General features: G+C 50.7%; 1 protein-coding gene across 6 annotated transcripts in view; it reads right to left on the bottom strand.

The window, feature by feature from the left end:
• The window catches only part of GLCE (glucuronic acid epimerase), a 47441-nt gene extending 28436 nt beyond the window's left edge, over positions 1-19005 (bottom strand). The window contains exons 1-4 of one of the 6 annotated variants that reach the window (XM_030457140.1): positions 18913-18978; positions 12255-12449; positions 11590-11669; positions 3149-3267 (exon numbers count right to left, since the gene is read on the bottom strand). The gene's annotated coding sequence lies outside the window, so the exon portion shown is untranslated. Of the gene's footprint in view, positions 1-3148; positions 3268-11589; positions 11670-12254; positions 12450-18912 lie in introns of all 6 variants that reach the window. The other 5 variants (XM_030457144.1, XM_030457143.1, XM_030457142.1 and 2 more) reach the window with 5 other exon arrangements.
• Positions 19006-25498: the final 6493 nt, after the last annotated feature.

Genomic DNA, 25498 nt, shown 5'->3' with positions numbered 1-25498 from the left:
GAAAATATACAATGGGTGAAGCACCCTGGAAAGATTTCATCCCAACTCTTACAGCCAGCCAGCTACCACTGAAGCACAAGCAGAATAAGGGACCACCAGAAAGATAATTGATAAGATAATTGAACCAGCAGCTCCAGAAAGATTTAATTGAAGCCATCAACGAGGATGAGGAAACTTGACAGAAGGGCTTGTGCCTGCAGAAATCATCTGGAACACCCTGTCTGGAAGGGTAACACTGACCTGGAGGTGTTGCAGAGGGCACAGACTGATGCAGGAGTCCAAGGCTGGACTCTCCATGGCAGAATCAGCAGGAGGATGCAGGCAGAGCTGCTCCTGCCCACAGCAACCTGGCACTGGGGCAGGGGATGAGTGATCAGGCAGGCAGAACATGCTGGTGCCACCAACAATGTGGAAGTTTCTTACAGAAGTTGTACCCACACACCCCCAACACCTCCCCGTGCCAGGAACAGAGAATTCTCATTAAGCTTCTGTCCAACAGCTGTTCAATAGTCAAGCAGAAAAATACAATTAATGCTGATCTGTTTTCTTCTGGATGCCACAGGCTCCTTTCTTCCTGTAGAAATGCACTGCATTCTACTCTTTATTCTCTTTCAACCCCACTGATAACCCTATAAACTCTTTCCAGGGTCAAGGCAAGGTGCTAGAACACAGACCCAGGTTCCAGAAAGCTGCTCTGTCAAAATAACCTCTTAGTGCAGATGCTAAAATGCTCCCTGGTTGTTTCAAATTAACTCAGTCTGTGTCAATAGCTTCTCCTCTGCTCTTCCCCCTGGTAGATTAATCATTAGTCCACCCAGATCTTCCCTTTCACCATATTAACTGATTCAATGTCCTTTAAAACACATTTAATACAGCAATATAGCAAACTTGGAAATTTGAATAATTCATGAAGACAAAAAAAAAGAAAGGTCCACACAAAGCCAGGGAATTCAGCAAACATCACTCTTTCATCTGCCACCCTCCACAGGATTGTTTTTAAACCAACAGTGAACCTGGGGGCAGTTAATATCTGAAAGAGTTGTAACAAAGCAAAATAATTTTTAGCATCTCCTTCAACCCACTGTTCCATGCCATCCATCACTTGCAGGAAAACACAATCAAGACAGGAGCCTATGAATAACTCTGCTTTTTCTCCAGGATTCCATCTAAACTGCTTCTAAATATGTGTAATGCCTGGGTTACATTAACACATTAAAGCTCAGTCGATTGCCATCAGTGCTTCTGCAGCTTAATTTCATCTGTCCCTCACAATTCACATCTTCAACTACTCTCATCCTGAAGAAAATAATAAATAAAACCAAACCACACTCTACTTTAAACATAAAAACTGATGCTGCTCACATAAGCAGATTGCTAAGCACGTTTAAGAGGATATCTATTTAAAACCTGGCAGCAAAACTTCATTCCCCTCCTAAACAGGAGCCTTCTCTCAGGTTCTATTGCCTCGTTGTTAATAAAAAGCATTTTCTATCATCAGCTGAGCTTGGAGAAGCCTGGGAAGGATGATGAGTTTGACAAGTCAAACAATTCAGGAGGAGGCTTGGAGAACAGAGCCGGTGCTGGGAGTGAACGTTTGAAGCAACTGATAAAAAACCCCAAAAAAAAACCCAACCAGAAAGCCACCACAAGGGATTTGGTGTGTTTGTTTTTGACTCCAGCTGCACACAGCATAGGCAGGCAGATGCAGCAACACAAAATGGATGCTTTTTAGCAAACACCACCTTAATTTCCAAGCAGGTTCGTCCGTCCGGTAAAAAATAAAATAAATTCATTTCCTCCCTTCCCAGGGCAGGTTTTAATTGCTGGCACAGCTGCTCCCTTCTGCTCTGCTCCAAAGTAAGGGGAGGATTTGAAACATTCTGTGCCCCAGACAGTCCTGCTGCACAAAGTAATTGGAAATGACAGATCACAGACACCAGTGCAGGCTTGACATTTGTACATCGAGTTCTGAAATAAACCTCGGCAAATTCACAGGAGCACTCACCCCCAGCTCAACAAATTCAGCAGCAGAAAGCCTGAAAAAAACCCATAAAACTTCCAGTTTCAGGCCGAGCCCACAAGAGCAGCATGTATTAATTATTGGGCAGAGGTTTAAAGTTGCCTTTAATCATTCTGAAACGCTTTGAAATGTCTGTTCTGCCACAGCAGCTCCAGAAGAGCTTTTATCTTCCAGCTGTAACACAGGAGGCAGACTGGAAACCCCAGACAAGATTTTCTACCTTCCAGTTTAGGCATCTCCCCTTTTGGAATCAGGTTTCCTCAAGTTCTGCCCAGCAACATATACCACTAAGGAGGAAAGAAACTGTTTGGGTCCAAAAGACAATCACTAAATGTAAGAGGAGGAGAAACTTCTCCTTGGAAATCAGAGTCCTGGAAAGCCCAGCTGCAGTTTAACATGTCTGCTTTCTGCCAAAGCCTCAGTGCAAGTACAACAGGTTAAAAACCTCTGCTCTCAGCTCTCAGCTCATGTTTACAGCATGGATATTAAACACATCAGACAAAGGAAGGTAATTAAGATATTTCACACAACAAACAGCCAGGGAAGCTACCAGCATGCAGACCCTTCCCCACCAACCACCTCACCCCCAGTAATTCACCACTGTTCCTTCCAAGCTCTCACAATGGAGTAATTTATGGATACCATGGTAACATAACTACAGCTCAACCAGTCTCACCTGCCACCAAATCCATCCAACTCCCACCTCTGGAAGTGAGGATTTGGGTTTTTTTTTCTACCACCTCCCCCTTTCTCCCTTTCCCCAGCATCCTTCAGAAGTTACCAAGCTCACTTACCATCCACAGAGAGGGGACCAAAAAAAATAATCCAAACCTCTGCAAACACAGCTTTTTAGGCCCCCTTCAGCTGCCCAACAAAACCAAGGAGGATTTATTTTTTTTTTTTGCCCAGGGAAGGAGCTGGTGGAGTCCCTGTGCTCAGCTCCTCTTCCTCTGGGCAGGCTGACACCTCCTGTAAACACGCAGCCATCCGCCTTCTGCAGCTGCAAGTTATTAAACTGCATCAGGGCTTTAACCATTTAGGCATCAGGGCACTGGAGATGCCTCAGAGAAACCCCAGAGATCTCAGAATGCAGGCAGTCAGGAAGCAAAGTGGAGAAACCTTTCTTACCTTAAGCAAAGGGAGGTCTCTGAATCCTAATGCATTGCAGAGTTGGGGGTTTTTTTATCCAACTTCAAACAAATAGCGGCGGTCGGTGAATTAAAGGGATTTCCCTCCTCTCTGGTTTCCTACAGGGGAGATGTGGAGAGAAGGGGGAAAAAAAAAGGAAAAACTGAAGTACTTAAGGATCTGCAGCAGCCATTGGAGCTGATTTTTTTCGCTCCCCTCTCTCAGTAAAAATCCTCTTGTTCAGCCCCTGCCTGCTCTTCAGGCAGCGCTGCTGACGAATTTCAAGGCTCAGCTCTTGACATGCAGAATCACTGAAGGATCAAGAGCATAAATGTCACTTCCTCCAGGCAGCACATCAACTGCAAAGGAGCCTAATCTGCTTCCCACCCAACTGAAGAGTAAATCCTGACATCTGCCTCTTGCAGAGCTTTCATTAAAGGCTCCTCAAGGACCCCGGCTGAAAGCCCCATCCAGAGGGTCCCAGTTTTACCCAAACCGTTGTGGAGTTTCACTTGAGAAGCTGCACAGAGTGGCAGAATATAAACTGAAAAGCTAATAAAAGAGAAGTCAAAGACTAACCTTGAGACACATTACAGCTGCCTACATCTGAGCAGCAGCAGAGGCTCTGGAATTGTTAAATGAGCTTCAGAAGAGATTTAAACTAACCAAGTTCCACTGCAATGCTTTATTTAGGGTATGTGTGCTGGTCCCAAAATATTTTCCAAGTTTTTTTCCATCTCCTTTATTGCTTTTGCATATTTCCTAATCAAACCCAACAGCCACAGACCCTATGGAGGCTGGAAGATTTTATTATTATTTTTTTTCCCCCCCACAGTATTTCACAACAAAGTGGCCTAAAGTTCCTTAAAAGAGAAGTTAGACGAGCACAGCAACCTAAATAAAATGCTATATGGGGACTAAACAGAAAGCAGGACACCAGCATTGACTGGAAACACCACATAATTAACTCCTAAAATGGCATTTTAATGGTGTCTGCCCTTCCTCAACTTGGCACTGGTGTGTGTATAATCACCCTCTCATGAGCTCCCTGCATCCTTCCCAATTTCCAATTAAACAAAAACTCTTCTGTTGGAGTTTGCCTTGAAGAAGTCTTGTTTTAAAAGGATTACCCACTGCTAAAAGCAAGCTGAATTCCAGAAAAGGAGGTTTATTTCTTATGAAACAGGCTTCTTGTAAGAGAACTTCTATTTCTTCAGGTGTCTGATACACACCTGGATGTTTTTAACCTCCATTTGATTTTTTTGCACTGAATTAGCTCAATAAAGTGAATTTTATCACCCATTAACATTTATTCCAAAGCAACCTGAGCCTGCACGGGATTTCTTCCTATAATCCTTTGGCTGGAGGCTCAATTTAATAAACAAAGGCAGCTCTAATAATTCAAATCTTACTTCCAAAGATGTGATGTGCCTGTCAGAAGCTTTCTGCAACATAGTCAGAACATTTTTTCAGTCTCTCTCCAAGGCTTTGCATACATTTAAGGCTGCATCTTGCCTTTTGAATGCTGATAACTACTGTGTTGCTTTTCTCTCTCCTTTAAGGGATTAAACACAATCACACAGACACTTTTATTAGTGCATCATGCACCACTGAATTGTCAGCTTGTCTTCCATGATTCTTTCTAAAAAAAATAAACAAATAATTATATAAAATACTTATTTTTTTGTTTCTTGGCACTTATTTATAAACATCTGACCCACAGAGGATGTGTTTTCTGCAGAAGAGGAGAACCACTCTGCACACATGTATTTTTAAAGCCTTTTGCAGTAGGTTCCCATCACATCTCCCAGGGAGCCCCTCAGATGGCTCCCCCCAAGAGATGGATTTCATTATTTAAGAGTTCACCCTGCTGCCTGCAAGCTGCAAGGCAAGAGCTTCCCCCACTTGGCACTCAGGCCATAGGGAAACAACATCTCCCAGAGAATAAATACAGGTTTTTAACAGGATAAAGCAGTGACATTTTCATCTGAGACAGCTCCCTGAGCACCCAGGATGGTGCCAACACACACACTACGTGTCCCATGCTGGGAAGGTGACAGCTCAGGGCTGCCTGAAGTCCTCTCTCCTGGATTTTTAACACATTCCTTATTTAAAATAATATATTTTTACATATTATTATTCATATATTTCTATCTGGGAGTGAATCAGCCCTTTTCCATACACTGCAGTTTCCTTCTCTCAAACTCCACCCTACAGCAAAAGGTGCCCAAAACTCCCTCAGGATGAGGCTGAGCCCTGGCCCAAGCTCCAACCAAACCCCACAGCCCAAACTTGAGAAAAACCAAGGCAGCCCTGCTCGAGTTCAGCCCCTGCTCAAATCAAACCCATCCAGAGCATTCTGCCCATAAAAACCTTTCACTTTGTGTCTCACAACCAAGTTTTACAAGCAATCTATGTCTGAAGGCACCAGACCCACTCCCACTTGAGGTCTGCACGTTCCTTCTGCTTTGCTGACACAGGCAGCAGAAATCTCTCTCTGCCTTTCCAAAGAGGGGGTTTTCCTCTCTGAAAAAGAAGTCATAAAATTCCAGGAACCATCACAGTCCTTCCTTGGTCAACACTGATGGAGGGACGAGTGCCAGGCCGAGGTCACCCTGCTGCCCCCAGAGAGGCAAGGACCAGGCTGGGTCCTTACAAACCCATGGGGAATAAAGCCAGAGTATCCCTGCAACAGCTTGGACACAGCAACGTGGCCAAGTTCTGGTTCTATCTGCTCCTGGCTTGCAGCTAGAACAGCTGCAGAGCCTGGAAATAAACCCAGGAGATGTCCTGAAGGCTGAAGCAGCCAGGCAGGTGGCATCACCCCCGTTCCTCTCTCCAAGCAGCTCCTGCAAACAGCTTGCACTGGGAGCCAGGCAAGGGCAGCACTCCAACAGCAAAGAAATCCCTCCAGAACCCATCAGAAAAAGGGGTGGGGAGCTGGAGGCAGCCAGGCACCCAACCAGCTCCACCAGGAGCACGGGAGACAGAGGGTGAGGAGAGAGAAAGCAAGCAGGGAGGGTTAAAGGGACACCTGGTGCATCCCAAAGGATGGAGAGTGGCTTAAGAGAGCCCAAAGCCTTGCTGGGAGCAGCAGAGCAAGGTGCTGGCTTCCTCAGGAGGGATCTCAGCAGCAAGGCAGCTGGTTCCCAGGCTGCAGGCACAATTCCCATGCTCACAGGTGCCCAGCCAAGAGTTTTTCCAAATCCATGTGAGGAGGGAGAGATTGCCAGTAGGTCCAGGGAAGGGATTCTGCCCCTGTGCTCAGCTCTGGGGAGGCCACAGCTTGAGTCCTGTGTCCAGTTCTGGGCCCCTCAGCTCAGGAAGGAGATTGAGGTGCTGGAGCAGGTCCAGAGAAGAGCAAGGAGGCTGTGAAGGGATCCAGCAGAATTGCTGTGAGGAAGGGCTGAGGGAGCTGGGGGTGTTGAGGCTGGAGAAGAGGAGGCTCAGGGGAGACCTCATCACTCTCTACAACTCCCTGAAAGGAGGTTGGAGCCAGGGGGGGGTCGGGGAGGTATCAGTGGGATAAGAGGGCACGGACTAAAGAATTTTGTCCTAATATCCAACCTAAACCTCCCCTGGCAGAGCTTTAGCTCTGCCAGGGGAGGTTTAGGTTGGATATTAGGAAAGGATTCTTTGCAGAGAGGGTGATCAGACACTGGAATGCCCAGGGAGGGGGTGGATTCTCCGTGTCTGGAGATATTTCAAGAGCCTGGATGTGGCACTGAGTGCCATGGGCTGGGAACCACGGGGGGAGTGGATCAAGGGTTGGACTTGATGATCTCTGAGGTCCCTTCGAATCCAGCCCATTCTGTGATTCTATGAAAGCCTTGCTGGGAGCAGCAGAGCAAGGTGCTGGCTTCCTCAGGAGGGATCTCAGCAGCAAGGCAGCTGGTTCCCAGGCTGCAGGCACAATTCCCATGCTCACAGGTGCCCAGCCAAGAGTTTTTCCAAACCTGTGTGAGGAGAGAGAGATTGCCAGCCACCTCCAGAGACAAGTCTCAGCTCCAAACCATCTGCTTCAGCTTTAAGCCTTGCCCCACGTCTCCAAACTGACAAGAAAGCTTTGGGTGCCTTTTGTTCTGTTTCTGCCCTTGCAGTGATGCCAGCAGGGTTTGGTCAGAGGGCTGGGGTGATGGGAAGAGCCTTGGCTTGCAAGCTGCCACTCCAGCTCCTGTGTCACCAACCTGCTGTGCCTCAACACAGCTTCAAACCCCCAAAACAAGCAGCCAAACAGGCAGATTTCACTCCAGTTTTCCTTGGCTCCAACCTCCTGACTGACTGAAGGTGAAATCTGGCTTCTAGGTGCAAGCTTTGGGGATGCAGTGCCCTGAAACAGAATTAAAACAGCCAATACTTGCTGTGCTTCCTCAATTTATGCTTTATTCTGCTATTTAGTGGTTTTAATTAAAATAATAATAAAAAAAAAGAACTGCAGCTTGCATTAGGAGGTGCAGCCCTTCCAGGAGCAGGGGAGGTTGGACAACTCCAAGTTCCAAGCTGCTCCCTGGAGGGAGCTTCACATAAAAGAACAAAACTTCCTCACCTCTGATAATCCCAGTTTTGACTGAAGGCAAAGCTAACTGGAGAGGGGAGAGGCTAATGAGAGCTACAGAGACAACAACTCAACCTCTCCAGGAAGGACTTGCAAGAGGATCTCATCCTAAGGCTGCCAGGATGCATCCTGAAGGGATGGTCCAAAAAAAGCAACCAGTTTAATTCTGCTTGTATTACTCTCACAAATCCATAAAAATAATATTTTCCCCTTCATGGCCAGCCAGGAGGATTTTATCTCGTGTCTATTAAGCAGGAAGACCTGATATTTTCCTCCAGTGCTCTATAAAATGGAATTTTGAGTTGGTTTTGAAGCCTGAGATTATGAAGAGAGAAAAAAAAATAAAATAAAATCATCATCTCTAGCCTGCTTCCAGCTCTTGGACATTCCTGCCACTGAGCTGCAGCCACACAACTCCTCCTCCTCCCAGCTGCATTTTAACATCTCCCCAGCCAAGAATCCAACAGGTCCCAGTTCCAGGGTTCAAGCCCAGGCATCTGAGGTGGCAGGAAAGCCCAGGAGCTGAATTCCTACTCTCAGGGATTTCTCATCCCACCCCTGTTCCCCACACGTGCCCAGCACAGAGCAGGATGCCCAGGATGTCTCCTCCATCCCCCAGGAGGGTGGCAGGGAGCAAGGAGGAACCTCAGCCTGATGTCTCAGCTGAAATGCCAAAAAACCAGCAAAAATCTCTGGGGTTTGAGGTTCAGGAGAGGGAAGAGGCAGAGGCAGAGCAGGCTCTGGAGGAGCCCAGCTCCACACTGATGTCTGTCATTTAATAAGTGCACTTTCCAATTTAAATAAGGTGGTTGAAGAGATGGCACCCAATTAATAGCTCAGGAGGAAGATGGCATTAATATTCATCAAACAGCCAAAGCAGACGTGGGGTTCTTAAACTGTCTGAACCCACAGGTTTCAGCAAAGCTGTGCTGATACTGGACCAACACCCCCAAAAATATATTAGTAACAACAACAACAAAATCAATATTCATCCCAGTAAATAATTCTGGTTCCTTTCTGGTTTTTCCCTGTTTAAGCAGCAGTGTTACCCAGCCCTGCTCCTGGGGACAGGGGACTTTCTGGTGTCACAGCAAGAGGAAGCAGCTTGACTCAAGCCCACGGGGTCAAACCCAACCCCACTCTGTGATTCCAGCCATGGGAGGCAGGAAGGAAAACCAAGAGTTCTCCCAAACCCTGCCATTCCAGTGCTCAATCCCAACACAGCTGCTTGGGCTGGCGTAGTGCAAAGAGATTATTTAGAGTTTAAAAAACAAACTACAAACCAAACCAACCCACAAAAAAAACCCCAAAAAACCCCAACTAAACCCAAGAAAAAAGATCCCATTTCAGATTATCTCCTTACAAAGTGGGGGGGTCAATATGTATTATTTTGGAGACAGGTCTGGGGTAGATGGAGGCAGGTGGACCCCTCCCTGTGCTCACTGAACCCAGGCAGAGCAAACCTCCTTGGAACAGCTTTGGAAGCTTCCCTGGTTTTATTGGAGTCTCCTTTTCCATCCTCATCATCCTGGGAAGCTTCATCCCCAGGCAGACAGGAGGAGCAAGGGGAGAGGAGCTCCACATCCTTCCCCACCCAAACACCAGCACTGCACAGAACTTGGAATTAGGGTTGTTTTTGTTTTAAAGCCCATTCCCAAGAAAAACGATGGCAACGAGCAGGAGGCTGACCCAGACTGGGATGCCAAGGCTAGGGGTGACACCAAGCCCTGGCAGGTCCTGCTGTCACCTCCAGTCCATGGTCACAGGGCCACCAGAGGGCACTCAGATGCCAAGAGAGAGCAAAGCCACCAGCCCAGGGCTGGCACACACCTCCCCTCCTCAGGCTGACCCTAAAACCCCTTCCACCTCTGATCCAACCTCTGAATCCAGGCTCTTGTCCAGCCACAGCAAAATCCCTCTGCTCCCAGGTCCCATCCTGAGGGTTCTGCAGCACCCCTGGGATGGGGAGGCTTCAAGAGAGGAGAGGAAAGGCAGGGGAGAGGAAAGGCAGGGGAGAGGAAAGGCAGGGGAGAGGAAAGGCAGGGGAGAGGAAAGGCAGGGGAGAGGAAAGGCAGGGGAGAGGAAAGGCAGGGGAGAGGAAAGGCAGGGGAGAGGAAAGGCAGGGGAGAGGAAAGGCAGGGGAGAGGAAAGGCAGGGGAGAGGAAAGGCAGGGGAGAGGAAAGGCAGGGGAGAGGAAAGGCAGGGGGGAGGAAAGGCAGGGGAGAGGAAAGGCAGGGGAGAGGAAAGGCAGGGGAGAGGAAAGGCAGGGGAGAGGAAAGGCAGGGGAGAGGAAAGGCAGAGAGCAGGAAAACCAGAGAGCAGGAAAGCCAGAGAACAGGAAAGCTCTCTCCAGCCCCTAAGGAGTCTCACAGAACGTTTAGGTTGGAAGAGACCTCCAAGATAATCCCATCCAACCTCTGACCAACACCATCATCCATCTCCTAAGGACCAGCTCCAAATTCCTTTTAAATCCCTCCAGGGATGGGGACTCCACCCCTGTCCTGGGCCATCCCAATCCCTGACAACCCTCTGAGTGAAAAAATGTTTCCTAAAATCAGCCTAAACCTTCCATCCATCCTTTGGGATGGCTGTAGGAGCCCTTCCACTCAGGGAAACTGAAGGGAGCTGTGACATCAGGTGGAAGGAGCAAGCAGTGTCAGGAGCTCAGCCAAGCATCTTGGTAGGTTTGGGGTTTTTTATTTAGAGAAGCAAAGCCTGAAATTCATAGAATCATAAAATGGGTTGGGTTGGACCCCCCCAAAAAATGTGATTTAAGAATTCTATCTTTAAAAAGGTGAGAAGCTGATAAATCTCAGCCCTGCAAGAAAGCCACTTGTCCCAACCAGCTAAAACCAGGTCACACATCTGCATCACTCTGGAGCCTGCAGTGTTGGGGCAGCCCATTTGCATACCTATTATTCTATACATTTTACACTCCCCAAACACCAAGGATGCTTTGGGGGTTCTGAAAGCCAACACCAAGACTTGTTTTCCTAAGAAAAGGCAGATCTGTGAAAAACCCTTTATCCAAAATGCAGCCCTCTATGACCCACTCAGCTGAAAGCTTAAGGAAAAAACCAACTTGTCCTTCTGTATGTGGAATACTTCTGTAAGATATAAACCACCAAACATTCACTTCATGCTGCAGTTCAAAGATCAAACCTGAGTTTAAGGGCTGGATGTGTCTTGGGATTGACTTATTCCATGTTACACCAGCAGGGACACCCAACCCCCTGTGCAGAGCAGCAATAAAAGAGGCATTTGGGACCCCCCAAAAATGTGATTTAAGAATTCTGTCTTTAAAAAGGTGAGAAGCTGATAAATCTCAGCCCTGCAAGAAAGCCACTTGTCCCAACCAGGTAAAACCAGGTCACACATCTGCATCACTCTGGAGCCTGCAGTGTTGGGGCAGCCCATTTGCATACCTATTATTCTATACATTTTACACTCCCCAAACACCAAGGATGCTTTGGGGGTTCTGAAAGCCAACACCAAGATTTGTTTTCCTAAGAAAAGGCAGATCTGTGAAAAACCCTTTATCCAAAATGCAGCCCTCTATGACCCACTCAGCTGAAAGCTGAAGGAAAAACCAACTTGTCCTTCTGTATGTGGAATATTTCTGTAAGATATAAACCACCAAACATTCACTTCATGCTGCAGTTCAAAGATCAAACCTGAGTTTAAGGGCTGGATGTGCCTTGGGATTGACTTATTCCACATGACACCAGCAGGGACACCCAAGCCCCTGTGCAGAGCAGCAATAAAAGAGGCATTCAGAGAGGAAAAAAATAAAATCCTGACTGAAACCTCAGCTGGAAACGAGAGCCAGGGCTATGGGGGAAAGCATTCTGGCAGACAGGAAACCCCAAAGCACACCTTTTCTCACCTCTCAGCAGGGCACTGATCCTGCTCAGCTCCCAAGGATGCTGAGTGTCAGGACTGGGGTGCTGTGCACACAGAGTTCATCTTGAGAAAAGGCAGAGGGAAGCACTCAGACACCTTCCAGCAGCTCCAGAGGGTTCAACACCAAGACATGGGGGTCCTGCCCCCTTCTTTCCCCCCTCAGTGTGATGTTGTTTTGTATGTTACACCAAGGAGTCCACACTTTGCATGGAGTTCTCCCTAATTCTTCACTTTTCATGATAAGAGGAACAGTTCTTTTATAAAAAACCTCTTTAATTCCCTGCAGGCTTAATATGAACATTCTCCCAGAGTGCTGCTCATGCTTAAAAAACCCAGGCATTAAACAGCTAAAACATTTGATGTTTGGAAACAAAGTTCCCCATCTGCCAAGGCTTTTGGAAGCATTACATACCACCCAAGATTTTCTCTTCTAAAACCCTTTCATGTTAAAGAAAAATTGCCAGGCATGCAAAGAGCTTAGAAATAATCCTTTCCACTTACTTCCACCTCCCTTTTCTGCAAAAAAACATCTGGTTAATGGGAAGCTGCAAACACCCCCCAACCTCATAGTGCTGATTTAGGATCTCCTTTACCCTCTAGAAAATAAAGGCATTTATAAATTAACCAAAACACTTAAAAAACCCTGACCTGCTCTGCCTCAGCAAGGCTGCCCTGGGCCCAAGCACCTGAGCTGGGAGGTTTTGGGGGGGTTCTTGGGGGGAAGGTGCTGAGCTGGGTCCTCCAACAGGAGCTCAGGGTGGTGGGGGCCAGGTCTGCACCCCCTGGGGACACCTGAGGCTTCAGCTGAGCTGGGCAGAATGCTCCTGGGCTGCTGGGGGGGCACTGGGAAGAGAGGAGAAGGAAAAGAGGGTGAGCTTGGGGGGGATGCAGCTGGGAAGGGTGGGGGGACAAGGGTGGCAGGGGAAGAAGCAGGACAAGGATGGGGGACAGGGATGTCCTCTGACTGTGTCACCCAAACTCTGACGGGCACCCAAACTCCCTGTGTCACCCAAACTCTCTGACTGTGTCACCCAAACCCTTTGTCACCCAAACTGTGTCACCCAAACTCTGTGTCACCCAAACTCTCTGTGTCACCCAAACTCTGACAGTGTCACCCAAACTGTGTTATCCAAACTCCGTGTCACCCAAACTCTTTATGCCACCCAAACACTCTGTCACCCAAACTCTGACTGTGACACCCAAACTCTCTGTCACCCAAACTCAATGTCACCCAAACTCTTTGTGCCACCCAAACTCTCTGTGCCACCCAAACTCCATGTCACCCAAACTTTGTCACCCAAACTGACTGTGTCACCCAAACTCTGTCACCCAAACTCCTTGTGTCACCCAAACGCCTTGTCACCCAAACTCTGTGCCACCCAAACTCCATGTCACCCAAACTCTTTGTATCACCTAAACTCTGACAGTGTCACCCAAACTCTCTGTGTCACCCAAACTGTGTCACCCAAACTCTCTGTGTCACCCAAACTCTGACAGTGTCACCCAAACTGTGTTATCCAAACTCCGTGTCACCCAAACTCTTTATGCCACCCAAACACTCTGTCACCCAAACTCTGACTGTGACACCCAAACTCTCTGTCACCCAAACTCAATGTCACCCAAACTCTTTGTGCCACCCAAACTCTCTGTGCCACCCAAACTCCATGTCACCCAAACTTTGTCACCCAAACTGACTGTGTCACCCAAACTCTGTCACCCAAACTCCTTGTGTCACCCAAACACCTTGTCACCCAAACTCTGTGCCAAACTCTGTGCCACCCAAACTCTTTGTATCACCTAAACTCTGACAGTGTCACCCAAACTGTGTCACCCAAACTCTGTGTGTCAACCAAACTCCATGTCACCCAAACTTTCTGTGTCACCCAAACTATTTATGCCACCCAAACACTGTGTCACCCAAACTCTGTGTCACCCAAACTCTGTGTCACCCAAACTCTGTGCTGTGTCACCCACCCCACCTCTGTCCTTCTTTCCCTTTTTCCCCTTCCTGTCCCTTTGCTCTTCCTGGCTGTGCATTCATTCACCCCCACACTCAGAAACCTGGGTGCCCCCCACCCCAACTTGCAGCCAGACCCCTGGTGCCTCCCCACAGCACTTTTTCCAGGGCAGAACCAGTTCTGGACATGGAAAAAAAAAAAAATAAAACCTTTGCTCCTTACCCCCAGCTTCCCCCAGCCAAACTTCCAGCATTCCTGATGAAGTTTAAAAGCCATTCCCCACCTTCCTGAATGAATCCTGCTGTGGGGAGAGCCTTAACCAAACAGAACCTTTATTGTCCTCCACCCCACCAAGGCCAGAAGGAGACAGGAGGTGTTAAAACCCAAAATAAAAGAGGGTTTTCTGAGTGGCCAAGCTCCCTGCTGCCTCAGGAAAACCCTGCCCTGGGGCTTTTCTTGCCAGGAAACTGGGAATAAAACATTCCTGAGGGAGCCAAGAGCCTCTCTGCAGGGTGGGCACTGCAGGGGCAGCCACCTGGGTGTCCCCTGAACCCCAAAAAGGGTTTTTTTTTTAAGCAAGGAATGGAGAAAACGTGGGCAGAGCAACCTGTGGGGTCCCCAAGAGGCCATAAATCAGATTTTACCAAGTGACTCCAGCCAACTGGTTCCCATCCCAGGGGGCACCAGCTGATCTTCAGCTGATACAAGGAGTATAAACGAGGGAAAAAAAAACCCAAAACCCCTAAAAGGAGCCATTTCTGAGATGAGACACTAATTAAAAGCTCTCTCCTCTGGAATTAGCAGTGAGCTTTCCTCAGAAGGATCTGGTTACCATGTGTTTTCTCTGCCACCTCCAACGTTCCAGCTTCAATATTAACATTTAAAACCCAGGAGCTGTGCAAGGGTTTCCTGTGAAGTTTGTTAAACATTAACTGGATGGTTCCAAAGTCCTCCTGCCTCCTCCACCCTGCCCAAAATCAAGTGCCAAGGCTCCCCTGGGTCTCTGCCAGCACCAAGTTCAGCTGCAAGGAGGGGTTCAAAACCTGCAGCCACTGGGGGGGAAGGAGCAGGGAGCAGAAATGGGGAAAAAAAAGAGAAAAAAAAAACCCCACAAGGAAAAGCTGTGGCACTGAGAGGAAAAATCAGTTCTTATTTTGTTCCAGAAAGACTCAGAGGGCCCAGAGAAAAGCTGAGGATGCACAAGGCTTGCTCAGAAATATCAGGGGTTGTGGCCCAGATTTTCTTCAGGAGCCTCAGAGTGTGAGCAGAGGGGGGAAAAAAAACCCAGAAAGTCACTAAATGCTGGAAAAAGGGGAATATTTCCTGGCATTTTGGGCAGTGGTGACACTGGTGAGAAAGCCAACAGAGCTCCCAGGTCTGCCTGCAGCTCAGACCCAAAAGCTTCTTCCTCAAAAACATCCCCACAGCCTGAAAAAAACCCCAAACAGATGAATTTTAACCCTAAAAGGCTCAATTAAACCCCCAGAAAAAAAGATACAACACAACCCCACTGAAATTCCCCTCCTTATCCCCATTTTCTGACCAAAGGGACAAAAAACCTCACAAAAACCCCAAACCCCCCACATCCCATGAGGCAGAAAGAGCCCAGAGCAGGAGTTCTGCTCCTCACCTGCTCAAGTTCCAGGTAATCCTATTTTTCCTCACCTCCTCCTCCCTGCCAAAAGCCATAAAACACTCCTGGAAGTTCCTTCTTGGCTACAAAGGGAAGTTCCTCCCTTGGTAAAAAGGGATTTGCCTTAAAAAAAAAACCCTAGAAATAGGACCTGGAGCATGGAGATGCCTGTGCCCTCAACTGTATTTATTGCTCAGCAGCTCAGTGAAGGGAAAACATCCCCACAGCCTGAAGAAACCCCCAAACAGATGCATTTTAACCCTAAAAGGCTCAATTAACACCCCAGAGAAAAAGATACAACACAACCCCACTGAATCATCTCCTCTTACCCATTTGCTGCTCCTCACCTGCTCAACTTCCAGGTAATCCTATTTTTCCCAACCTCCTCCCTGCCAAAAGCCACAAAACACTCCTGGAAGTTCCTTCTTGGCTACAAAGGGAAGTTCCTCCCTTGGTAAAAAGGGATTTGCTTTAAATAAAATAAAAAACCCCCTAGAAATAGGACCTGGAGCATGGAGATGCCTGTGCCCTCAGTTGGATTTATTTATGTATTTTATTTATCTATTTCTTGCTCAGCAGCTCAGTGAAGGGAAAACATCCCCACAAACTGAAGAAAACCCCAAACAGATGCATTTTAACCCTAAAAGGCTCAACTAAACCCCCAGAAAAAAAGATACAACACAACCCTACTAAAATTCCCCTCCTTATCCCCATTTTCTGACCAAAGGGACAAAAAACCTCACAAAAACCCCAAACCCCCCACATCCCATGAGGCAGAAAGAGCCCAGAGCAGGAGTTCTGCTCCTCACCTGCTCAAGTTCCAGGTAATCCTATTTTTCCTCACCTCCTCCTCCCTGCCAAAAGCCATAAAACACTCCTGGAAGTTCCTCCTTGGCTAAAAAGGGAAGTTCCTCCCTTAGAAAAAAGGGATTTGCCTGATAAAACTAAAAAAAAAAAACCCTAGAAATAGGACCTGCAACATGGAGATGCCTGTGCCCTCAACTGTATTTATTGCTCAGCAGCTCAGTGAAGGGAAAACATCCCCACAGCCTGAAGAAACCCCCAAACAGATGCATTTTAACCCTAAAAGGCTCAATTAACACCCCAGAGAAAAAGATACAACACAACCCCACTGAATCATCTCCTCCTCTTACCCATTTGCTGCTCCTCACCTGCTCAACTTCCAGGTAATCCTATTTTTCCCAACCTCCTCCCTGCCAAAAGCCATAAAACACTCCTGGAAGTTCCTCCTTGGCTACAAAGGGAAGTTCCTCCCTTGGTAAAAAGGGATTTGCTTTAAATAAAATAAAAACCCCCTAGAAATAGGACCTGGAGCATGGAGATGCCTGTGCCCTCAGTTGGATTTATTTATGTATTTTATTTATCTATTTCTTGCTCAGCAGCTCAGTGAAGGGAAAACATCCCCACAAACTGAAGAAAACCCCAAACAGATGCATTTTAACCCTAAAAGGCTCAATTAAACCCCCAGAAAAAAAGATACAACACAACCCCACTGAAATTCCCCTCCTTATCCCCATTTTCTGTCCAAAGGGACAAAAAACCTCACAAAAACCCCAAACCCCCCACATCCCATGAGGCAGAAAGAGCCCAGAGCAGGAGTTCTGCTCCTCACCTGCTCAAGTTCCAGGTAATCCTATTTTTCCTCACCTCCTCCTCCCTGCCAAAAGCCACAAAAGACTCCTGGAAGTTCCTTCTTGGCTAAAAAGGGAAGTTCCTCCTTGGCTAAAAAGGGATTTGCTTTAAATAAAATAAAAAACCCCCTAGAAATAGGACCTGGAGCATGGAGATGCCTGTGCCCTCAGCTGGATTTATTTATGTATTTTATTTATCTATTTCTTGCTCAGCAGCTCAGAGAAGGGGAAACAAACCCCTTTAACCAACCAGGCTGCATTATTTCACCCAGGTTTCCACAGCTCCCCCACAGACACATTAAATCCTCTTTTAGGGTCAAGTTTAAAAGCAGGGAAGAGCCTGAAAACCCTTTTCTTGCTGGGCCAGTTGAAGTACCAAGTGCTGGCAACTCCTGGGCCAAAAAGAGGCCAAAAAGCTCAAGTTCTAAGAGCAAACAAACAAAAACAAAACCCTAAACCCACCCCAAACCTCAGACTTTCTGTGCCTGAGGCCACCAAGCCCCATGTGGAGGGACTGGGAGGTCAGGGCTCTGGCTGGAGGGAGTTTTCTTTCCCATTTATCTGTTTTCTCCTGGCTTCTCCTCACTAGAAAACGCCCCAAATCTCTTTAATTACAAGAAATCCCCCCCCAAATCCCACACCCAGCCCCCCCAGCAGCTGCTCTGGAGGCTGCAATGAGCACACCCCAACCCTGGAACCTCCTGCACTCATTCTACCTGAAAAAAAAACCCCCCAAAAAACAGCTATTATTTTAATTTCCTCCTTTCCAGGGAGGTTTTCTCCTCTCCAGGGGCCCCAATTCCAGAAGGCAAACCCAGAAGCCACATCCCTGGATGAGGGGGGGACTCTGCCTTGCCCCCAGCCCCCCCAAGACCCCCTTCCAGGTGCCTGTTACCCCCCTGCTTCCTGGGGAAAGGGGAAAAACCTCCTGCTGGGTGACAGAGGAGGAGCCCCAGAGCCTCCTGAGCCTTCAGTTCAGAGGGAAAAAAAAACAAGGAAAATTATCCTTGAGCTGCAGGGAGGTCTCACCACAAGGAGGGGGTTGGGGGGGGGTCTCAGCGTTTCAGGGGCACAATTAAACCATGGCATAATTAAAAAGACAATTAAAGGCAATTAAATAAACACCCCCCCCCATTCATCCCACACCTCAAACCCCAACTATGTCCCAGCTCAGCCCCACCAGGACCCTGCTGAGGGGGGGAGCAGCGTTTGGGGGGTTTTAGGGGAGGGGGAGAAGCGTTTGGGGGGGTTTAGGGGAGGGGGAGAAGCGTTTGGGGGTTTTATGGGGTGGGGGAGCAGCGTTTGGGGTTTTAGGGGAGGGGGAGCAGAGTTTGGGGTTTTAGGGGAGGGGGAGCAGTGTTTGGGGGGCTTTAGGGGAGGGGGAGCAGCGTTTGGGGGTTTTAGGGGAGGGGGAGAAGCATTTGGGGGTTTTAGGGGAGGGGGAGCAGAGTTTGGGGGGCTTTAGGGGGAGGGGGAGCAGAGTTTAGGGGTTCTATGGGGAGGGGGAGCAGCGTTTGGGGGTTTTAGGGGAGGGGGAGCAGCGTTTGGGGGCTTTAGGGAAGGGGGAGAAGCATTTGGGGGTTTATGGGGAGGGGGAGAAGTGTTTGGGGGGTTTTAGGGGAGGGGGAGAAGCATTTGGGGGTTTTAGGGGAGGGGGAGCAGCGTTTGGGGGTTCTATGGGGAGGGGGAGCAGCGTTTGGGGGTTCTATAGGGAGGGGGAAGCCCCCTCAGTGCCCTCCCTGCTTCCAGGCTTCGCCTCACCTTCCATCGCTGCTTTTCCCTGGAATCCACCTCGGGAAAGGCTTTCCCAGCACCCCCACCCCATTCCCACAGATCACCCCCCCCTTCCCCACCTTTTCCCTCCAGGAAAACCCCAAAATCCCCTCAAAAAACCCCAAAAACCCCAAACTCAGGCCGAGCACCCACAGCGTGGGGCGAGGCCGCGCAGCCCCTGGCACAACCCCCGCTGCAGACACCGCCGGTCCCGCGGAGCGCAGAGGGGTCCTGGGGGGGTCCCTGTGGGGGTACCCGGGGTGGGGTTGGGGGGTCCGGGGGGTCCCTACCTGCAGCTCCGGGCCCTGCCTGCCGCCGGAACCCCAGCGCCGGGCGGCGGGGGCGCACGGAGGGGTCTGCACCGCGCCCCGCCCTCCGGCTGCGCAGCCAATGGGAATCGAGAGGGGCGGCGCGAACGCGAGGCGCTGGCCAATGGGAGCACGCGGCGCGCCGTGACTGAGGCGCCGGCGGGGCGGGGAACTGAGAGGGAGGGGGGGGGGGGATGAACGAACCGCACCGGGGACACCGGCCCCGCACCGCCCGTCCCGCACCAACCGCGGATTCCCCGTCCTTCCCCTCACACCCCGCTCCGGGCCTGCGCGGCGCCGCCGAGCCTGAGGGGGAAGGGGGGGGAAGGGGGAAGGGGCCGGGCCCCGCCCCTGCTTCCCGCGAGAACGGCGCCTGTGGGCGGGGCCTGGAGGCCGCCAATGGGGCGCGCGGGGCGGCGGGCGCCGTTGATTGGCTGAGCGGAGCCACGCCCCTCCGCACCCCGCACGTGGCGGGAGGCGGTCGTGGGGAGTCGGGGCTGCGGCTCAGTTGAGCGTCAGGTCCCGTGAGGGGCGGGTCGGCTCCTCTGAGCTCCCCTCAACTGCTCCTCAGTGCCCCCTGAGCTCCCCTCAGCTGCGGTTCAGCTCCCCCTGAGCTCCCCTCAGCTGCGGGTCGGATCCCCCTGTGCTCCCGTGGGCTGCGGTTCAGCTCTCCCTGAGCTCCCCTCAGCTGCTCCTCAGTGCCCCCTGAGCTCCCGTGAGCTGCGGGTCGGCTCCTCTGAGCTCCCCTCAGCTGCGGTTCAGCTCCTTCTGTGCTCCCCCTGTCCTCCCTTCAGCTCCCCCTGGGCTCCGCGGTTCAGCTCCCACTGAGTTCCCCTCAGCTCCCCCTGTGCCCACAGACAGCACGGACATTCCCATGGCAAAGGAGCCCAAAATCCCACCAAGGTTTTACACCAAAATCCCACCACGGCTTTATCTCAAAATCGCACCAAGATTTTATACCAAAATCCCACAACAGTTTTATCCCAAAATCCCACCATGGCTTTATCCCAAAATTCCATCAAGGTTTTATCCCAAAATCCCACCACAGCTTTACACCACAATCCCACCAAGGTTTTATCCCCAAACCCCACCACAGCTTTATCCCAAAATCCCACCAAGGTTTACACCAAAATCCTACCAAGGATTTATCCCAAAATCCCACCAAGGTTTTACACCAAAATCCCACCATGGCTTTATCCCAAAATCCCACCCGAGCTTCACCCATCCAGAAACTCCTGGTTTAGTTTAACCTTAGTAAGAGGGGCAATTCCTTATCCCTCCCCTCCTTTTGCTTTCGTTTAACCTTAATAAAAGGGTTTGGGGGGAGCAGGGATGTGGCACTGGGATGGGGAGGGGGAATGGATTTGGGGCCAGAAACTCCTGGTTTAGTTTAAGCTTAATAAGAGGAGTAATTCCTTATCCCTCCCCTCCTTTTGTTTTCATTTAACCTTAATAAAAGGAGTAATTCCTTATCTCCCCCTCTCCTTTTCCTTTCCTTAACAAGAGGGTTTGGGAGGAGCAGGGATGTGGCACTGGGGCAGGGATGGGGAAGAATTTGGGGCTAGAAACTCCTGGTTTAGTTTAAACTTAATAAGAGGAGTAATTCCTTATCCCTCCCCTCCTTTTCCTTTCAGTATCCTTAATAATAGGAGCAATTCCTTATCCCTCTCCTCCTTTTCCTTTCATTTAACCTTCACAAGAGGGTTTGGGGGGAGCAGGGATGTGGAACTGGGATGGGGAGTGGGGAAAGGATTTGGGGCCAGAAACTCCTGGTTTAGTTTAATCTTAACAAGAGGGGCAATTCCTTATCCCTCCCCTCCTTTTCCTTTCCTTAACAAGAGGGTTTGGGAGGAGCAGGGATGTGGCACTGGGATGGAGAGTGGGGAAAGGATTTGGGGCCAGAAACTCCTGGTTTAGCTTAACCTTAACAAGAGGGTTTGGGGGGAGCAGGGATGTGGAACTGGGATGGGGAGGGGGGAAAGGATTTGGGGCCAGAAACTCCTGGTTTAGTTTAACCTTAGTAAGAGGGGCAATTCCTTATCCCTCCCCTCCTTTTGCTTTCGTTTAACCTTAATAAAAGGGTTTGGGGGGAGCAGGGATGTGGAACTGGGATGGAGAGAGGGGAAGGATTTGGGGCCAGAAACTCCTGGTTTAGTTTAAGCTTAATAAGAGGAGTAATTCCTTATCCCTCCCCTCCTTTTGTTTTCATTTAACCTTAATAAGAGGAGTAATTCCTTATCCCCCCCCCTCCTTTTCCTTTCCTTAACAAGAGGGTTTGGGAGGAGCAGGGATGTGGAACTGGGATGGGGAGGGGGGAAAGGATTTGGGGCCAGAAACTCCTGGTTTAGTTTAACCTTAGTAAGAGGGGCAATTCCTTATCCCTCCCCTCCTTTTGCTTTCGTTTAACCTTAATAAAAGGGTTTGGGGGGAGCAGGGATGTGGAACTGGGATGGAGAGAGGGGAAGGATTTGGGGCCAGAAACTCCTGGTTTAGTTTAAGCTTAATAAGAGGAGTAATTCCTTATCCCTCCCCTCCTTTTGTTTTCATTTAACCTTAATAAAAGGAGTAATTCCTTATCCCCCCCCCTCCTTTTCCTTTCCTTAACAAGAGGTTTTGGGGGGAGCAGGGATGTGGAACTGGGATGGGGAGGGGGGAAGGATTTGGGGCCAGAAACTCCTGGTTTAGTTTAACCTTAACAAGAGGGGCAATTCCTTATCCCTCCCCTCCTTTTGCTTTCCCAAGGGATGAACAGGGAGCTACTGAGGGCTTGGCAAGGGAATATTGGGAATATTCTGCACTCCAGAATCAAGCAGAGTTTGGGGGAAGGGGGACTTGGGGGGGGGGGGAAGCAGCAGAGCCCCAGCAAGCCCTGCTTGCCTCTTCTTTGAAGCCTTCCTGCTGCAAGATGAAGGCAATTACATCTTAATAAAATTTTAATTCCAGGGAATTCTGCACTGTGCCAGCCAGCAATTAGCTGTTGCTAGGCTACAGCCTGGCTGGAACCACGGGGAGGACTCCAGCCAAGGGGAGGCATCCAGCAGGAGGTAAATCCTTCCCCAAACTCATCCCCTGCCTCCTGGGGCTTTTTCCATGGAAAAAAACCCAAACCAGGTGCCCCCCCCCTCCCCCCGGGTTTGGAGGGTGCAGCCCCTCCCTGGGTCCTGCTTCCCTTCTCATCCCATCCCATCCCTAGGTCCTGCTTCCCATCCCATCCCACCCCATCCCACCCCACCCCATCCCATCCCTAGGTCCTGCTTCCCATCCCACCCCATCCCATCCCATCCCTGGGTCCTGCTTCCCATCCCATCCCATCCCATCCCATCCCATCCCATCCCTGGGTGCTGCTTCCCTTCCCATCCCATCCCTTGGTCCGGCTTCCCATCCCATCCCTTCCCATCCCTAGGTCCTGCTTCCCATCCCACCCCATCCCATCCCACCCCATCCCATCCCATCCCATCCCATCCCTGGGTCCTGCTTCCTTTCCCTTCCCATCCCTTCCCATCCCATCCCTTCCCATCCCATCTCTGGGTGCTGCTTCCCATCCCATCCCATCCCTAGGTCCTGCTTCCCATCCCACCCCATCCCATCCCATCCCTGGGTGCTGCTTCCCTTCCCATCCCATCCCATCCCATCCCATCCTGGGTCCTGCTTCCTTTCCCATCCCATCCTTTCCCATCCCTTCCCATCTCTGGGTCCTGCTTCCCTTCCCATCCCATCCCTAGGTCCTGCTTCCCAGCCCATCCCAGCCATGGTTTGGCTTTTCCAGCTTCCTGGCCATGTGCCCCCTCCCCACCTTTCACATCTTCTCAGGATTTATCCCTCAGATCCAAAGGAAGCATCTGGATGAGCAGCAGCTGACGGGGGGTTCTGTGGCTGGAAGAGAGGAAGAATTCCATCAATTTTTCATGGTGGTGGCTGGGACAGGAGCAGCCGGGGCAGCAGTGACATGTGTCCCTGTCCCCAAAGCCCAGTGCCTTCCTCTGGAGGGGAAATCATGGAATGGGTTTGGGTTGGACCCTAAATCCCCCCCATTCCCCCCCTGCCATGCTCAGGGACCCCTCCCACCCCCCCAGGGTGCTCCAAGCTCCATCCAACCTTGGACACTGCCAGGGATGGGGCAGCCACAGCTTCTGGGGGCACCCTGGGGCTCAGCACTGAATTTCTCCCTCCCAGCTCCTCTTTTCCAGTTCCAAGCCATCCCCCCACATCCCATCAAGGGATGGAGCATCCATCCATCCACCCAGAGCCCCTCTTGGGGTCACCTCCCTCACCTGCTCCAGGGGGATGACAAGGAGGGACCTTAAATTCCCCCATTCCCCCCCTGCCATGCTCAGGGACCCCTCCAACCCCCCCAGGGTGCTCCAAGCCCCATCCAACCTTGGACACTGCCAGGGATGGGGCAGCCACAGCTTCTGGGGGCACCCTGGGGCTCTGCACCCTCAAATTCAAGAATTGTTTCCCTATGTTCATCCTAATTCTCCCTTCTTCGAGATTGAAACCATTTCCCCTTCTCCTCTCACTACACACCCCTGTCAAACCCCCCATCCCAGCTTTCTTCTAGGCAATAATAAAGAAAAATAAATTTAAAAAAGCCCCACCAAGTCCCCCAGAAGCTTACAAGACCCTTTGAGCACCCCCTGTGTGCTTCCCAGCAGGCTGCCAGCCTCTTTTCTTGGATTTTTGGGGTGATTTCCCCCCTCTCCTCTGGCTGCCCCCTGCTCCAGAAGAGACATTTGTGATTTATTTATTATAATTATTACTTTTTTTTGGGGAAAAATCCCCCCGTGGCTCCGTGGGGCTGGGGCAGGACCGTGGTTCCCAGCAGACAGGGGATGATTCCCTCTGTTTCTAACTGCTCTAAATCCAGCTGGGAATGTGCTTCCCTCTTCCCCATGCTGGAGCTGTGTTCCTGGGCCACGTGTCACCTACACCAGCTCCTCAGTTTGATTTTTATCTCAGATTTTGGCATCTTTGGCCACGGGAAAACCAGGTGGATTTATGGGATCAACCTGGGGGCTTAGCTTAAAAAATATCCCTTAAAAAAAAAACCCCCAAACCAACAACCAAGCAAGACACAACCCTGGTGTGCAGGGGGGTGGATTCCTCCTCCTGCAAGCCCCAGGAGGCTGCAGCTGTCCTGATTTTCCCTTGGATGTGCTGAGCAGGATCTTGCATCATCCTGGAATCAGCTCCAGGAATCCTGACAGCACCAGGGCTGGCTCTGCAGCACCACAGAAAATGGGGGGGAGTGGGAAGGAACCTCAAAAAAACCCCATTGGGTCCAACCCCCCCCTTGCCAGAGCCCCTCCAGCAGTCCCCAGAAACAGATCCAGGTGGGATTTGGATGTTTCCAGGGAAGGAGACCCCACAACCCCCCCTGGGCAGCCCAGGATGTGTCCCAGAGGCCCAGCCCCAGGGTTTGGGGTCCTCCTATTCCCCACTGGGGGGTTCTCCAGCAAAGCCCCCCCAGTGGGTTTGGTTTCCTCAGCGGGATGGGAGGGAGTAAGGGGATTGTCCCCCTCTGCCCTGCCCTGCTCTGGGGGTCCCCAGAAGGACCCGGAGTTCTGGAGCTGCTCCAGAGGAGGTTCTGGAGGTGCTGGAGCCACCCAGGGGTCCCCAACCCAACCCAACCCCCCCTGGGCTCTGCCACCCTGGGGTGGGATGCTCCCCCAAACCTTGCTCTCCCCACGGGTGACTTTGCCAGCAGATTAGGGTCTCATCTCACCTCATCTTCCTTTTGGTGTTTTTTTTTTTAGGTTTTTTTGGGTTTTTTTTAATTTTTGTGTGGGTTTTTTTTAGACCTTTTCACCCCAAAGCACCAGCACCTCTCCCAGGGGACCTGGGGCACTCCCTACAAAGCTTGGAGGGACCACAAACGTTTATTCTGGGGGGGAGGACGGTAGGGAGAGGGGGTTAGGGCACGAAATTCCCTCTTTTCCAGGGGAGGTTGTGTGGTTTTCTGGGAAGGAGCGGGCAGAGCTCCGGGATGCCCCGGTTGCCGAGGCTGCAGTGCCCTCCTGTGGGCACCGCTCCCCGCGGGACCCCGCGGGACCCCACAGCCCTGCCCGGCTCCGTGGGACACACAGACAGCCCCCACACCCACCCCATAACACCCCCAGCCCTGACAGGCACCCCAGCACCCCGGTACCACCACCCCAAAGGGCTCCAACACCCCATCCCTTCCATCCCAAAGCCCTGCAAGGTGCTGGGGGATCCCATTCCCTCCATCCCAAAGCCCTGCAAGGTGCCCCAAGACCCCATCCTTCCACCCCAAAGAGCTCCAAGACCTCATCCTTCCACCCCAAAGGACTCCAAGACCCCATCCCTTCCATCCCAAAGCCCTGCAGGGTGCTCCACTTGTTCCCCTTATCCCAGAGAGCTCCAGGACCCTGTCTTCTCCCTCCCAAAGCCCTGCCAGGTGCCCCAAGACCCCATCCTTCCACCCCAAAGAGCTCCAAGACCTCATCCTTCCACCCCAAAGGACTCCAAGACCCCGACCCTTCCATCCCAAAGCCCTGCAGGGTGCTCCACTTGTTCCCCTTATCCCAGAGAGCTCCAGGACCCTGTC

This window comes from Calypte anna, chromosome 10, assembly GCF_003957555.1.
Source record: "Calypte anna isolate BGI_N300 chromosome 10, bCalAnn1_v1.p, whole genome shotgun sequence".
Classification (NCBI taxonomy): Eukaryota; Metazoa; Chordata; class Aves; order Apodiformes; family Trochilidae; genus Calypte; species Calypte anna.
The sequence above is the reverse complement of the archived record's forward strand: the minus strand, read 5'-3'. Positions and strand labels throughout refer to the sequence as shown.